This window comes from Gordionus sp. m RMFG-2023, chromosome 1 (assembly GCF_954871325.1).
Source record: "Gordionus sp. m RMFG-2023 chromosome 1, tfGorSpeb1-WG-v2, whole genome shotgun sequence".
Taxonomy (NCBI): domain Eukaryota; kingdom Metazoa; phylum Nematomorpha; class Gordioida; order Chordodea; family Parachordodidae; genus Gordionus; species Gordionus sp. m RMFG-2023.
Window position 1 is genome coordinate 87,664,007 of NC_088775.1, and position 15,078 is coordinate 87,679,084.

Here is a 15,078-nt window from a genome sequence, read left to right on the forward strand (position 1 = left end):
GGATGCTTGGATCATTACATTTATCATGTTATTTTTTTACTTTTAGAATATCATAATAGACTTGATTAGTCCCTCAAAAATTTTATTTGATGATAGCCCTCCAACCTATTAGAAATATGCATCTAATATTGACCCTTCTACCGGTTTTACATTATTTTAATGTTTGTTTAATTTCAACAATAGTATATTTATATTTTTGCCTGATTTCTTTATTTGTCTAGGCTAACCCTAATCCCTCACATTGCTACCAAACATTATGAATCTTTTATTAAAGATAAGCAAAGAAAAAAAATGGCGATTCAACAACCGCCTTACCCGTTCTAGTTACTGGTGGCCAAGATAATAAAGCACTGTGAACTCCTCTGGAGGTTTATTTTGTTTTTTATCTAATGTTTTATATCTATATGCTTATTTTATACACCCAATTGCCTCCAAATGATATTTCTATCACCACTACCACAATCCCTATGCCACCTCTGCCTAATTTTTAACAAATAAAAGCATTTAATTCCACTATCAATTACCTCATTAGGAGTTATTATAAATAATACTTTATCCGATTCCCTGAGGAACTTTCATGAATATTTAGAGAGATGTTCAAACGTGAATGTGTAGTGCGGCCAATTTCATTAACATTATTAATGGGAAAATATGCGGTAGTTTTGTCATGGCCTTTATAACAATACTTACGACCGTTTTATGGTTGAGTTGACAATGTTGTTCAATATTCTATTTGAGAGGGGGATACCAAAACTGACACTTTGGCAGAAATATCATTTTGCGTTCTTCTTTTACCAGTAGCCCAGGGCCTCAGCTTTATCAGGACACAAGGGGTGTTGTACACTGCTTTGATAATCCGTCATTATTCATTTCTTTCATCTACAACCCTAAATGGGATGATATTATACATTAATTTTTCCTTCTGCAGACGACTGAAAGGATTTCCTCTTAATTTTACCAGACACACAGAGTAATAATTATTCCTCATCATTTTTTAAAAAATTACCTAAATTTATATGGCAAGAAAAACAAATTTCTTAAAAAATATATAAATAAATTGCATATAAGTTTCATTAGTATTGAATGGCATTTTTGTAATTTAAATAAATAGCATTTTTTTTGTACTTAACAAAAGATATAGATAGCCCTTATCAAATTTTTTGATAAAAGGAGTTAACCCACTATTGGTAAATCTGAGATTTCCCCTTCATGTGTTGATAAATTATTTAGAAATTTAACTATCTCCGGGTTTGGGAAATAGTTTTGAAACTTAATATGTGATGGACTGGGCTTAAAAAATATTCCTCAACATTAATATTTGCTTGCACCTGACTTGGGAATATCTTATACAAATTATTATGGGCCGGGCTAGGAAAAAATTTTCAAAATTATTATGGGTTGAGCTAGGCTTGAGAATTTTTTTTATAAATTATAAGGTCTTGAACGCGTGGAAATTTTTTCCAATTATTATGAGCTTGGACCTGGCTTGAAATTTTTTAATGTTAAATGTTAGTCTTATGTAACCAGTAATATATTTACAAAGAATTTTGGTATTGGGTACAAGCTCATTTAAATATATTTTGACTCAAATAATAGTTTCCACTCTTAGTCCTAATGGGTTGGACTCAATGACATTGCTTGGACTTGACATAAATGGGGAGGGGGGGGGGTTAAAATTATATAAATTGGATATGATTTTTAAATAAAAGGTAACATCTTTCTTAAAAAAACGAATAAAATTCTCATTCTCCGTCATTTTTGACGGGCTATCTACTAGTCATATTGTAATTTTATTTCTTATTTAAAATATATTATTTTAATCCAAGATTGTCATCACGTCGATATGGAATATATACTTCAATGACGAAGCTTCCATGAAAGAATAAGAAACAATGGATAAATAAACCTGGGAAAACAGACAATTTAAAAAAATTATTCTATAAAATTATCTAAAATGCCAACATCAATTTTATTAACAGCGATTTATTCACAATATTTCGTATCAAATTGGAGGCATACTTCATATTAAACGATACATCGGGCAATGAAAAAAATAGGGCAGCACTCATATCGGCATTATCAATGGAAGGACTTAAATAAATTTATTTTAAAATCGCTCCAAGTCCATTAATAAAATAAAATATGACAATATTCAAGATTCTTTAATAGCCAACTAGAAAAAATAGCACCGTTGGAAAGTTTCTAATTTGTTAAACGTACTCAAAGAGATGGAGAAACCAACCTTGAATTTTTAAATTAACTAAAGCATTAGCAGTAAAATGCAATTATAAAGAAAAATATGAAGGAAATTTAAAAAGGCAGATAATTAACGGATTAGCAAGCAAAGAGATTAAAACAAAATTATTACTAGAAGAAAATATGGGAATAGAGGAAATTGAAATACTCTTTCAAACCATGGACTTGGTAGAGGAAAAGGAAAAGGCTAAAGCAAAAGCAAAAGGTATATTTTATTGTCAAGCCGTAAAGTAACGAGATGAAGGGAAAATAGAAAATAATAAAATAAACTATATACAAGAAAATAAAAAATAAAAAATTTTTATGGGGACTTAGCCCCCCATACCCCCCATTTGTGGGCCTTCTTCACGCTTTTGCCAGGCCTTCGGCCGGGTTATATATTAATATAAAATACTTTTTTAAAATTTGATAACTCTGAATAATTATTCTGAATTTCACATTTTGTCATTTATTATATTATGCATACAAAATAAAAAAGCATATAAATAATTAAAACAATATAAGACATTTCAAAAAATATTATTTCTTAATACAAAATCTATTTATTACAGTATAAAATATTTTCGATTGTTGATATAAATTTTGCGTCTAAAAAATTACAAGTGATAAAAAAGGTTAATTAATTCATACATATGCCTCAATTGATAATTGTTTTTAAAAACTACATATTATAAAATTAGGAACTTAAATTGACAAAAGGTCAAAAAACTAATACACTCTGTTACCATTTTTTGACAATGTTTTATTGAATGTACTAATAAGGAAAAATTTATAGGACTAACTAAATCAATAATTCTTGGAGAAGAGAATATAAACGACCAATCCAAATCATAAAACTATATGGTGGTTAGAGCATTCTTAAATGACATGATGGAAGCTAGATAAGTAATTGAAAAAAAAATTGTGAGATATTAAATTTCTTAAAGATTATCTTCAATTTTTAATGATCTAAACAACTATACAGTTGACCATTATTGATTATAAAATATGCAATCAAATGCTCTCAGCAGCTGTAATAAATCTTAAATTACATAGCCACACAAATAATAGATGCTGGTTAATTTGCAGTCATACCCATATTTATTATTCTAGATAAATTGATAAAACAAAAGCACTAAAAATCTTTAGAATAAATTATGCAAATGTATTGAATGAAGCCTTAAGTTATTTACAAGGCAGGGATGCCATATTAGAAATGAAAAGAACCAGAGTGATATGATAGAAGAAATTAATTAAGATTTTATATATTATTGTAGCACCACCTCTCGTTATATTATATCTTAAAATAGTAGTAGTTGTAATAATATCAAAAATATACTAGTATTAAAAATTTAACTCAAAACTGTTTTTCAAATAAGAAAAAAATAGCTTTCCTAAAAACACGTAAAAAAGAGAATAAAAGTTATCTAATTTATAACATCCATTCTGAGATAAATAATAAGATATTTTTTTAAATATTTCCAAATAAATAGATGGCGTTAAATATTTAAAAGCAATTTATTACTTTTATTTATTATCAGAAGCATTTATTAGTAAAATTTATTAAAATATTAACTCTAATAATATATTATATAACTGTCAAATACGTCTGTAAAATTGTTATTAAACCTAATCTATTATATCTAATAGAGGATTATAAACTATATGTTTACTTACTTTTTATAAATAAATCTCTTATACTTATTTGGATTTGGACCTTGAAAATAATTTTAAGAAGAGGCATGGTAATTAAATTTAAATATCAATAATATAGTTGAGTAGTGATTTTGAACTCGGCTAATTACAATATTAAATTTGTTGATTTTTAATTAATATTTATTTAATTAGGGTTATATAATAATTTAAATAATAAAAGTCAATAAAGCTTCAACTATTAATGCTAAATTAATATTTAGTGAGTGATATTAATATTCTATTTTTAACACAGAATTTGATTGCAAGCTGGCATAGTGAAATAATAATTTATAAATATTAATATAATCTAATAATTAAAATAGTATTCATATAAGAATAATTTAGATAAACTTATTAATTTTTAAATTATAAAATTAAATCTATATATTACTCAATAGAATTATAAAAGAAATCATACAGTGGGTAATCAAAAAAATTGATTTTTAGTTCAAAGGATATTAAGGAGTCATTAAAAAAAAAAATTTGCTTCAGGGGGCTGTTCAAATTTTTCAAGGGGTTTGAGCCCCTGCGCCCCCCTTAGCGACGCCACTGAATAGTAATAATAATAGGATTTCAGGAAGGCTATAGTGACAATTATTCCACAATACGAGATTAGATAACATTATTAGATATAATAATTATGACAACTCGAATTATGGAAGACATAATAACATTAACCTGGCAGTATAAATATAATAATAATTATAACAAATATTACCGACATAATAATAGGTATGACAACAATAATTATTACCATAAAAATAAGTATCACTAATCTTACGATAAGATAAAGGGAATTTACAACACCAGCAATAATAACTAACTATTAATACAACGACAAAATATAACAGGCAGACAAAAACAACTTGCTTCAAATGCGGTAGTGATAAACATTGATTAAATCTTGCGATCAAAGAGGTAAAGATGAAGATATATCATATATATACTCGATAGATATCAAATCCTGTAAAGAAAAATTCAAAGTTAATCTGAATATAGAGGATTTGAAAATAAACATGATCCTAGATAGAGGAGCGTCAGTATCAATATTTCATTAAAGACAAAATCACCTCCGCGGGTACAAAATTAAAGACATACGAAGGTAACAAAATCGCCAACGTAAGCAGTAGGACATAAAAGTTCAGATAAAAGAAACCATAAAATACCTAGCTTTGATTATAGTGTGATGTATCATCATTGATAGGTATAAACTAGATAAAGAAATTCAGAGAATTAGTATGGAAAGAATCGATATTAGCAGGGTAGGTAGATACATACAATAATAATAATAATATATATTACGTGGGACAAGAATTAAAATCCCTAACGGAGAAATAAGTAATAATATTTTATAAAAGGTTAAGGAAATTGAACAATATGTCCATTTGAGTATAAAAGACAAGGTGACCCCAAAATTTTGCGCCTCTAGAAAAATTTCATATGCTTTAGAAGAAAAGGTTGATGAGGAACTAACAAAATGAATTAAAGACGATATAATAGAAAATATAATATTTTCGGAATGAGTCAGACGACCCAGTGGCGTAGCTACGGGGGGGGGGGGTAGATTTGGACACCCCCCCAGATCAATTTTTTTAGATTATACTTTCAAAAGACTAAAAAGTGACTATATCAAATAAATAATTAATATTTATATTTTGCTATTTATAAATTGTTTTACAATAGTTTATACAAAATTTATGTTTCATTATATATAACATTTATAATATTTAAATGTGTTATATAATGCTACTAATTATAAATATATCATTTATAATTAAACCAATTTATATCATTTATAATTACCAATTTATATCATTTATATTTAAACCAATTTATATCATTTATAATCAGCAATTTATATGTGTAATACTAATAGTTATAAAGTATATAATTTATAATTAAGGCAATATAATAATTATAATTAAAGCAATGTAATATTTATATTTTAAATAATCGCTTGTAAATTGATTTCTATAAAAGTATAATAAATTGAAAAGTATATCTATAAAAGTTATGTGGAAATGTGTTATTTTAAATAAAATTAGTGTTGTTAATGGCTCAAATCCGATATGGCTAACACAATATATTAGCCAGAAAATTATGCAAGCCTGGAAATTTTGCTCATGGATGATACAAAGGATTAGACATTATTCGTGAAATCTCTAGGCTTGAGCAATATTTTTTTGGTTAAACTATTGAGTTAGCTGTTTATAAAAATCGGCTCAAATCGAGCCGTTTAATAGCAGTAATTAAAATGATCAATAATTTTAGGACGGGGGGTCTGGTAGCGAAGCCCCCCATGCTTTTATATGTATGGACCCCCTCTAAGGAAATTCCTAGCTACGCCGCTGGTCAGACCTCTGCTACCAATAATTAAGCCCAATGGGAATATCAGACTTTGCATTGACTATAAAATAACGATAAATCCATGGATGACACCGGACATATATCCTATCCTCAGAATACAGGAAATATTTAACAAATTAAGAAATGGTGAAAGGTTTTCAACCATTGATTTTAAAATGCAAGGAAATATTTAGCTATTAACACCCACAAAGGTCTATTAGAATTCAAAAGAATGACATTCGGAATAACCCCGGCGTTGGCGATATTCCAAAGGACCATGAACCTATTTTCGGGAAAATGACAGGAGCATACTATATTGACGATCTAATAATTTTAGGTTTTTCGGATGAAGAGCATCTAAAAAATCTAGAAAAACCAAGGAATGTCGGAGTTCGGTCTTTAAGCAAATTACGAAAAGAAATTTCTTAAAGAAAAAGTAAAATACCTATGACATGTAATATCCAGCAAAGGTCTTATGCCCTCAGACGAGAAACAGCGATAAAATATGCTCCAATTCCTGAGTCAGTCAACGAATTGCAGTCACTATTAGGACTTATGAATTAATTAATAAAAAAAATTTTAAACAATCGCGGCACCTTTATGACTTATTAAAGAAAGGAAACAATTTATAATGGATGAAAGAATGCGGATCAAGTGTTGAAATCTTAAAGGAATGTTTGACTCCTCGGGTGATCTTTGATTTCGATCCAGGTAAAGATATCTAGCTCACTACGGATGCGTCTATGAAAGAATGGATCTGAGAATCTCATAGGATTTGCAAGGACATTGTCAATTTCCGAAAAAAACTACTCAACTATCGAAAGTTAAATATATGAGCTTGTATTAGGAGTAAAGAAATTTTATGAATTTTAGTAAGTCCAACATTTACAATATGGACTGACCACAAACCACTTGTATTCGGTAACAAAAGTTCGGTAAATATAAAATTTCCACGATTGCTCAAAGGTCTCTAATATTAGGAGTGTACGATTGCGAAAGCGGGTAAGGAAAACAAAGTAGCAGACAGACTCTCAAGATACCCAATGAAAGACAAAACAAAAGATCATTATGAAGAAGTATATTTTATAAATGAACATCCTATATCGGTAGACGACATTTGGAAAAAAAATTGATAACGACTTAAAAAAGGTAAAGAGGATTATAAAAATTCAATTCAAGTTAAAAGATGACAGTATATTAAGACAATACAAAATGTGTAAAAACAATCTATAGGAAAAATATGGATGTTTATACAAAGGGGAAAGAATAATAATTCAACAGAATTGAGAAAAAATACTAAACAAATTACATAGCGGTCATCAAGGAGTCGTCAGAATAAAAAGTTTAGCCAGATAATATGTATGGTGGCCCGGAATCGATGGCGAATTGAAGAACTAAGCCGTCAATGAGAATCGTGTAATACATGGCCAAACAATCCTCCTAAAATACAAGATAACCATTGGTAGAAACCTACAAGACTTTCAAATATTTCATATAGATCGCAGGATCGTTCAAAAACACCATGTGACTCATACTGGTAGACACTTTTACGAAATGAATGAAGGTAAAAGGAATGACTACTACCATATCAGAGAGAGCCATGGGTTACTAGGCAAAATATTTTCTAAATGGGGATTTTCAGAATCTTTAGTATCGGACAACAGACCACAATTTACAAACTATCAATTCAAAGAATATTGTTAGAAACATCGAATAAACAACATATTGACCCCTTTATACCACCCGAGCTCCAACGGAGAATCGGAATAGATGGTAAGAACGGTTAAAACAGCTCTGAAGAAAAATACAACCATAAACAAGTACTATAGATTAAATAAATTCTTATTAGCCTACAGAAATACACAGCATGCAACAAAAGGACAGACACAGCACAACTAATTTTTGGATGGAATGCTCGAAATCATTTGCAGACACAGCACAAATGATTTTTGGATGGAATGCTCGAAATCATCTGGAAATGATTAGAGAAACCCAAGGAAGCAAACAAGACGATACTCGCACAGAACAAAGAGGTCAATTTTTTAAGATAGGACAACCAGGTGGACCAAAATTAATAATGACAAGGTAAAATGGATTAAGGGGACTATAGTGGCTCGATCTTGGAATTTCATATATACCATGGATATGGAAAAGACATAAAGTCAAATTTGAAATAGAGGAGACTCTCTCTAAAGGGAGAGATGATATGTATATCAATATTTTTTATTGATTCTCGGAATTGTTATTTTTTTTAATCAATATTTTTTAACGATTTCTCGGAATTCTGACGTTTTTCTTTTTTGAAAAATTTTATTTGATCGATTTACTTAGATTGGTGATTTTTTTTTATGGAGAAAATAAAAATAGAAAAATAAAATTTCGATTTGTATAGAATTATATGTTAAACAAGGAGGAAAAATTAAGTTATATATTAAAATAAAGAGATAAAATAAAATATAAATAAAACATAACAATGACTATGTTAATTAAAATTATCAAAAAAAAAATAATATGCTAATATGGGGATAAATATTTTAAAAATTATTATCAGATTAATGAAAGGAAAATAAAAATGTTTACCAAAAAAATGATAGATAATGAATAGGAAAAGTTTGCTTAAAAATGTTAGAAAGGCTTTTGTAAGGAATATTAAATTTATAAATTGTTAAAAATTCTATATAATTTTTTAATTGTTTGGGCCACTCCAAGATGTACTGCAATACCAGGTTGACCCTTAGAAAAGGGATAGGTAAGTAAAGAGCGTTTCTAAAATTTCCAAAAATGAGTTTAATATACTGGTCCTTATTAGGGAACGTACCAGACATTAAGCTAATAAGAACATATTTTTATTTGAGAAAAAAAGGATATGTTAAAAAGAAAATTCCCAAATAGCTTCTCAATAATATGATATATGATAATAAACATATGTAATAGGTGCATGGATAAGCGATATATATTATGTATTTTAAAAAACGCGAGAATAGAATAGCGAAGTTAGCGATATTATAAAAACGAATAAAATTAAACGCGATATGTAGGTATAGATTTTCAGGTGAATTTATTATCTAAATAACTAAAATTATAAGTCTAAAAGTTAAAAGTGTTTTGTATATATATATATCATGTAAATGAATAAGTTAACACGAAGGTTAACTAAAATACAAAAATTAATTTACCAAAATAAGAATACACAAATAATATTAATGAGGTAAATTTAATAAAGATAATTTAATGAGTGCATGGTATATAATTCCAACGTATTACTATTTAATTATCAAATATATATTTAATCAATATTTTAATTTATTAATACTAGTAGATAGCCCGTCAAAAATGACGGAGAATGAGAATTTTATTCGTTTTTTTAAGAAAGATGTTATCTTTTATTTAAAAATCATATCCAATTTATATAATTTTTAAACCCCCCCCTCCCCATTTAGGTCAAGTCCAAGCAATGTCATTGAGTCCAACCCATTAGGAATAAGAGTGGAAACTATTATTTGAGTCAAAATCTATTTAAATGAGCTTGTACCCAATACCAAAATTCTTTGTAAATATATTACTGGTTACATAAGACTAACATTTAACATTTAAAAATTTCAAGCCAGGTCCAAGCTCATAATATTTGGAAAAAATTTCCACGCGTTCAAGACCTTATAATTTATAAAAAAATTTCTCAAGCCTAGCTCAACCCATAATAATTTTGAAAATTTTTTCCTAGCCCGGCCCATAATAATTTGTATAAGATATTCCCAAGTCAGGTGCAAGCAAATATTAATCCTGAGGAATATTTTTCAAGCCCAGTCCATCCCATATTAAGTTTCAAAACTATTTCCCAAACCCGGAGATAGTTAAATTTCTAAATAATTTATCAACACATGAAGGGGAAATCTCGGATTTACCAATAGTGGGTTAACTCCTTTTATCAAAAAATTTGATAAGGGCTATCTATATCATTTGTTAAGTACAAAAAAATGCTATTTATTTAAATTACAAAAATGCCATTCAATACTAATGAAACTTATATGCAATTTATTTATATATTTTTTAAGAAATTTGTTTTTCTTGCCATATAAATTTAGGTAATTTTTTAAAAAAATGATGAGGAATAATTATTACTCTGTGTGTCTGGTAAAATTAAGAGCTAATCCTTTCAGTCGTCTGCAGAAGGAAAAATTAATGTATAATATCATCCCATTTAGGGTTGTAGGTGAAAGTAATGAATAATGACGGATTACCAAAGCAGTGTACAACACCCATTTTGTCCTGATAAAGCTGAGGCCCTGGGCTACTGGTAAAAGAAGAACGCAAAATGATATTTCTGCCAAAGTGTCAGTTTTGGTATCCCCCTCTAAAATAGAATCATGAACCACATTGTCAACTCAACCATAAAACGGTCGTAAGTATTGTTATAAAGGCCATGACAAAACTACCGCATATTTTCCCATTAATAATGTTAATGAAATTGGCCGCACTGCACATTCACGTTTGAACATCTCTCTAAATATTCATGAAAGTTCCTCAGGGAATCGGATAAAGTATTATTTATAATAACTCCTAATGAGCTAAATGATAGTGGAATTAAATGCTTTTATTTGTTAAAAATTAGGCAGGGGTTGCATAGGGATTGTGGTAGTGGTGATAGAAATATAATTTGGAGGCAACTGGGTGTATAAAATAAGCATATAGATATAAAACATTAGATAAAAAACAAAATAAACCTCCAGAGGAGTTCACAGTGCTTTATTATCTTGGCCACCAGTAACTAGAACGGGTAAGGCGGTTGTTGAATCGCCATTTTTTTCTTTGCTTATCTTTAATAAAAGATTCATCATGTTTGGTAGCAATGTGAGGGATTAGGGTTAGCCTAGACAAATAAAGAAATCAGGCAAAAATATAAATATACTATTGTTGAAATTAAACAAACATTAAAATAATGTAAAACCGGTAGAAGGGTCAATATTAGATGCATATTTCTAATAAGTTGGAGGGCTATCATCAAATAAAATTTTTGGGGTACTAATCAAGTCTATTATGATATTCTAAAAGTTAAAAAAAACATGATAAATGTAATGATTCAAGCACCCAAGATCTTAATATTTAAATAGATTTTCTCAAGCCCACCTTCCCTAGTAATTTTGAAATCAAGCCCAGAGATATTAAATTAATAAAATAAGACTAACATTTAACATTAAAAAATTCTAATATAGGTTCTACCCTACAATATCTGGAAAAAATATCCAAGCATCCAAGACGAACATTTAATAATAAAAATCCCAATATAAGTTAAACTGGATAAAATATCCAAGCATCCAAGATCTTAATATTTAAAAAGAATTTCTCTAACCCACCTTTCCTAATTTTGAAACCAAGCCCAAAATTTATAATTAATGAAGAGGAAATCTCTAATTTACCAATTATTCTACACGTAAAATATATTACTTTATAAAAATAATAACATAAGACTAATATTTAACATTAAAAAATCCCAATATAATTTTGAGGACAATTATACTTGATAAATAAGAGAATGTTCTATTTTGTAGGTCCTCGCTATCCCTAGTGCGTTTCTTTTTTTGATTGATCTGCCATCTTTTTCTTTTATTAATGATGGATAAATCACCACCTGTACAATCATTAACTGAGGTTAGGACATGGCTTGTTAACTAAAATAAAAACAAAATAAATAAAAAAATAAATGCATTGAACCTGATGAGGAGTCAATATACCACCTGTACAATCATTAAGTGAGGTTGGGACATGCCTTGTTATCTAAAATAAATACAAAAGAATAAATAAAAAATATATTAATGTTTAAAACCTGAATAGGAGTCAATATTAGGTTAACCTCTCTAGAATAGTGGCAATATCATCCATCATAAGCTAAGTATTCTAAAATGAAAAGTATAAACCTTTTTAGTATATATAGATGAATAACTTTATTTTGCATTATGTCTAAAAATATTTTCTATAAAAAAAATAAAATAACATCAATAAAAAAATAAAAATAAGTACGTACCAATGACAGGACGTAGCGATGACATGACGTAGCGATGACATGACGTAGCGATGACATGACGTAGCGATGATATGACGTAGCGATGATATGACGTAGCGATGACATGACGTAGCGATGACATGACGTAGAGATGACATGACGCTAGCGATGACATGACGTAGCGATGACATGACGTCACGATGACGTAGTGAGGACATCGGAAAATTATAATATAGATTCCTATTATATAACATTCTCTCTCTTCTAAGAAGCTTTCCCATAATTTCATGTAAGGTATTATCGAGAGCTTGTTGACCAAATGGTTGGCTGTTCTATATCGCATTTAATTTTATACGTTAATTTATCCAAATCGTTTTTGAGTTTGTAAGTTGATTTGTTAAAAACGATAGCTTGATATCCTTATCGTAAGTTGTCTTCATCAATCGTAATTTTGTCATATATTACTTGTGGTACTCAGTGTTATTATTATAAATTTTCAAAATTGTTATCATCAAAACGAATAATTATTAAATGATCAAATTGGATATTAGAATAAATGATATCGGAATAATATATATGAAATTAAGAATAATATATAGAATAGAATTAATTCGAATAAATTAAATAATCGAATATTGGAATGATAAATCAATAAGATTATTATATAATATCATATAATATTTTTAATGTTTAATTTATTTTTCGCGTTTTAGGGTTAAATCATTTTTTTATACGTCGATTTTTATTTGTTTATATTAATAATAATTCGAATCCATGCGGTTAAAATATGCCAATAAAATATTATTATGCACATTTCCCTCTCTTCTAAACACAACTTTCACACCCTTGTTTTTCATTTTAGAAAGTATCTTAATATAATAATTCTTCTTGAGATTACTATCACTTTTTGTAAAAAATAATTTCTTTACCCTCAATTTTTAAAAAAAATTATCTCCTTATTGCACCTTTAAAAAATTTTCTGAAATTAAAATGCTTAGTTTTAATATTGCCTCTCTTTGTGATACTTCTATTCTTAAATGTATCATCCTTAAAGTACAATTTACGTTTTGTTATCTTCAAGTGTTATGTTTCCTAAATTTTTATCATTTAATGTTATTTGTATCCTTAATTTCTTCAATTACAAGTATTTTTTTAAATTTTATCGTATGATTTATATCTTTTAATTTATAGGATTCTATTTCATTAAATAAAATTGACTGTCTTGAAATTATTTTAAAATTTTTAGTAACAATTTTTAAATATTTAATTAAGTACGATTTTCATATCATTTTGTATTTTAAGTTCCTTAAAAATTTGCCAATTTATATAATTTGCGTTTTTCCATTTTTGATAAAAATCAGAATCATCATCGATAAATAAATCAGGTATTTTTTATAAATCAATAGCTTTTATTTACATAATTTTATTACAAGTTTTATTTTTCATATCAAAATTTTTATGATCATGATTTTTATTATTGTAATAATTATATTCCTTATAATTTTTATTACGAACATTTGCACCATTATAATTATTTTTATTATAGAAATTTTTCTGATTATGAATTTTACTATTGCAATAATTATGATTCTATCCTATCCTACCCGCTAGCCCGTAGGATATTATTCCACATCATTCCAACGAGAGTCCACCTGTCACCTGGACTACTAACAGTGCTTCTCGTAACAATCTAATTTTATTATTTTCTTCTAGATTCACACAACCAGATAATACTAACCAACATGATGTAGTTACTGAGCAGTCGATACCAACTCGCCTTGCCATGGCATTCAGTCCCAAGTATTATTGGATACCGGAGTCCGATGGCTAACATTGGCTCTTCCAATATATGGTCAACACGAGCCGCCCAACCGTCCTACACTCTCCCAAGCTCATTGGTGTCCTCATGGTATCTGCAACACCGGGTTACATCATTAAACCCTGATCTATGGGAACAAACGGTAATCGCGGAGACTTAATCATATCTCCAACCAAGCTGATTACGATGCTCACTTTTCCGCAACGTCACCAAATCCAACGACTGCTCTCAATCGCCATCGAAGAAATCTACCAAAAGAAATGGTCCCTTGTCTACATCATTAAACACATGAAATTTTTTTTTTTTAGAAAGTTGTAAAATTTTTACAAAAGTAAGATTCATTGAGCTGATAAGAAAAGATACTACACTTTTGATATAAGCCAAGAGGCCGAAAAGCGATACATTTTCTAGATGCTCTCTTAAATATAATAACATATTTTTCGCCCTTGAATCCAGTTTCATTTAATTTTTATGATAGAAGGAATATTATAAGAAATTTTAATTAATAATCCGATTTTCGATCTATGAATGAGGTATAATTTTATAATTTAAGGAAAATTCATGTTTAATTTTACATTTGATAAAAATAATACTTATATCCATGTGTTAAATTTATAAAGTTTAGTGCCATCATTTTAATTTTCAATCGTTATGTTTGCCAAGTAAAGCCATTAAAAAATTATGTATTGAATAAAATTATTATAAAAGCATGTTTTAGAATATTATACATTAATATCAAATTAACTTCATTATCATTTTAATAATTATTTTATTTAAAAAACATCATAATCGTCACAGATTTGGAACATTTAAATTAAATGATTATTAATTGAGTTTTATGTATATGCATAAGCAGAGTTGGGCAGTACCGCGAATACTTGTATCTAAGATACCAGATACAAGATCCTTTTGTATCTTGTACTCAGTATCTTTTTGACATTTCTAATAAGATGCTTGTATCTGTAACTAAGATCCTTTATTTTGA

The 15,078-nt window shown here is 28.2% G+C and overlaps 2 pseudogenes; both read right to left on the minus strand.

Moving 5' to 3' along the window:
* Positions 1 to 8,965: 8,965 nt before the first annotated feature.
* On the minus strand, positions 8,966 to 9,142 carry LOC135923056 (U2 spliceosomal RNA; annotated as a pseudogene).
* Positions 9,143 to 14,351: 5,209 nt separating this feature from the next.
* Positions 14,352 to 14,493, minus strand: LOC135923061 (U2 spliceosomal RNA; annotated as a pseudogene).
* Between the last annotated feature and the right edge of the window lie 585 nt (positions 14,494 to 15,078).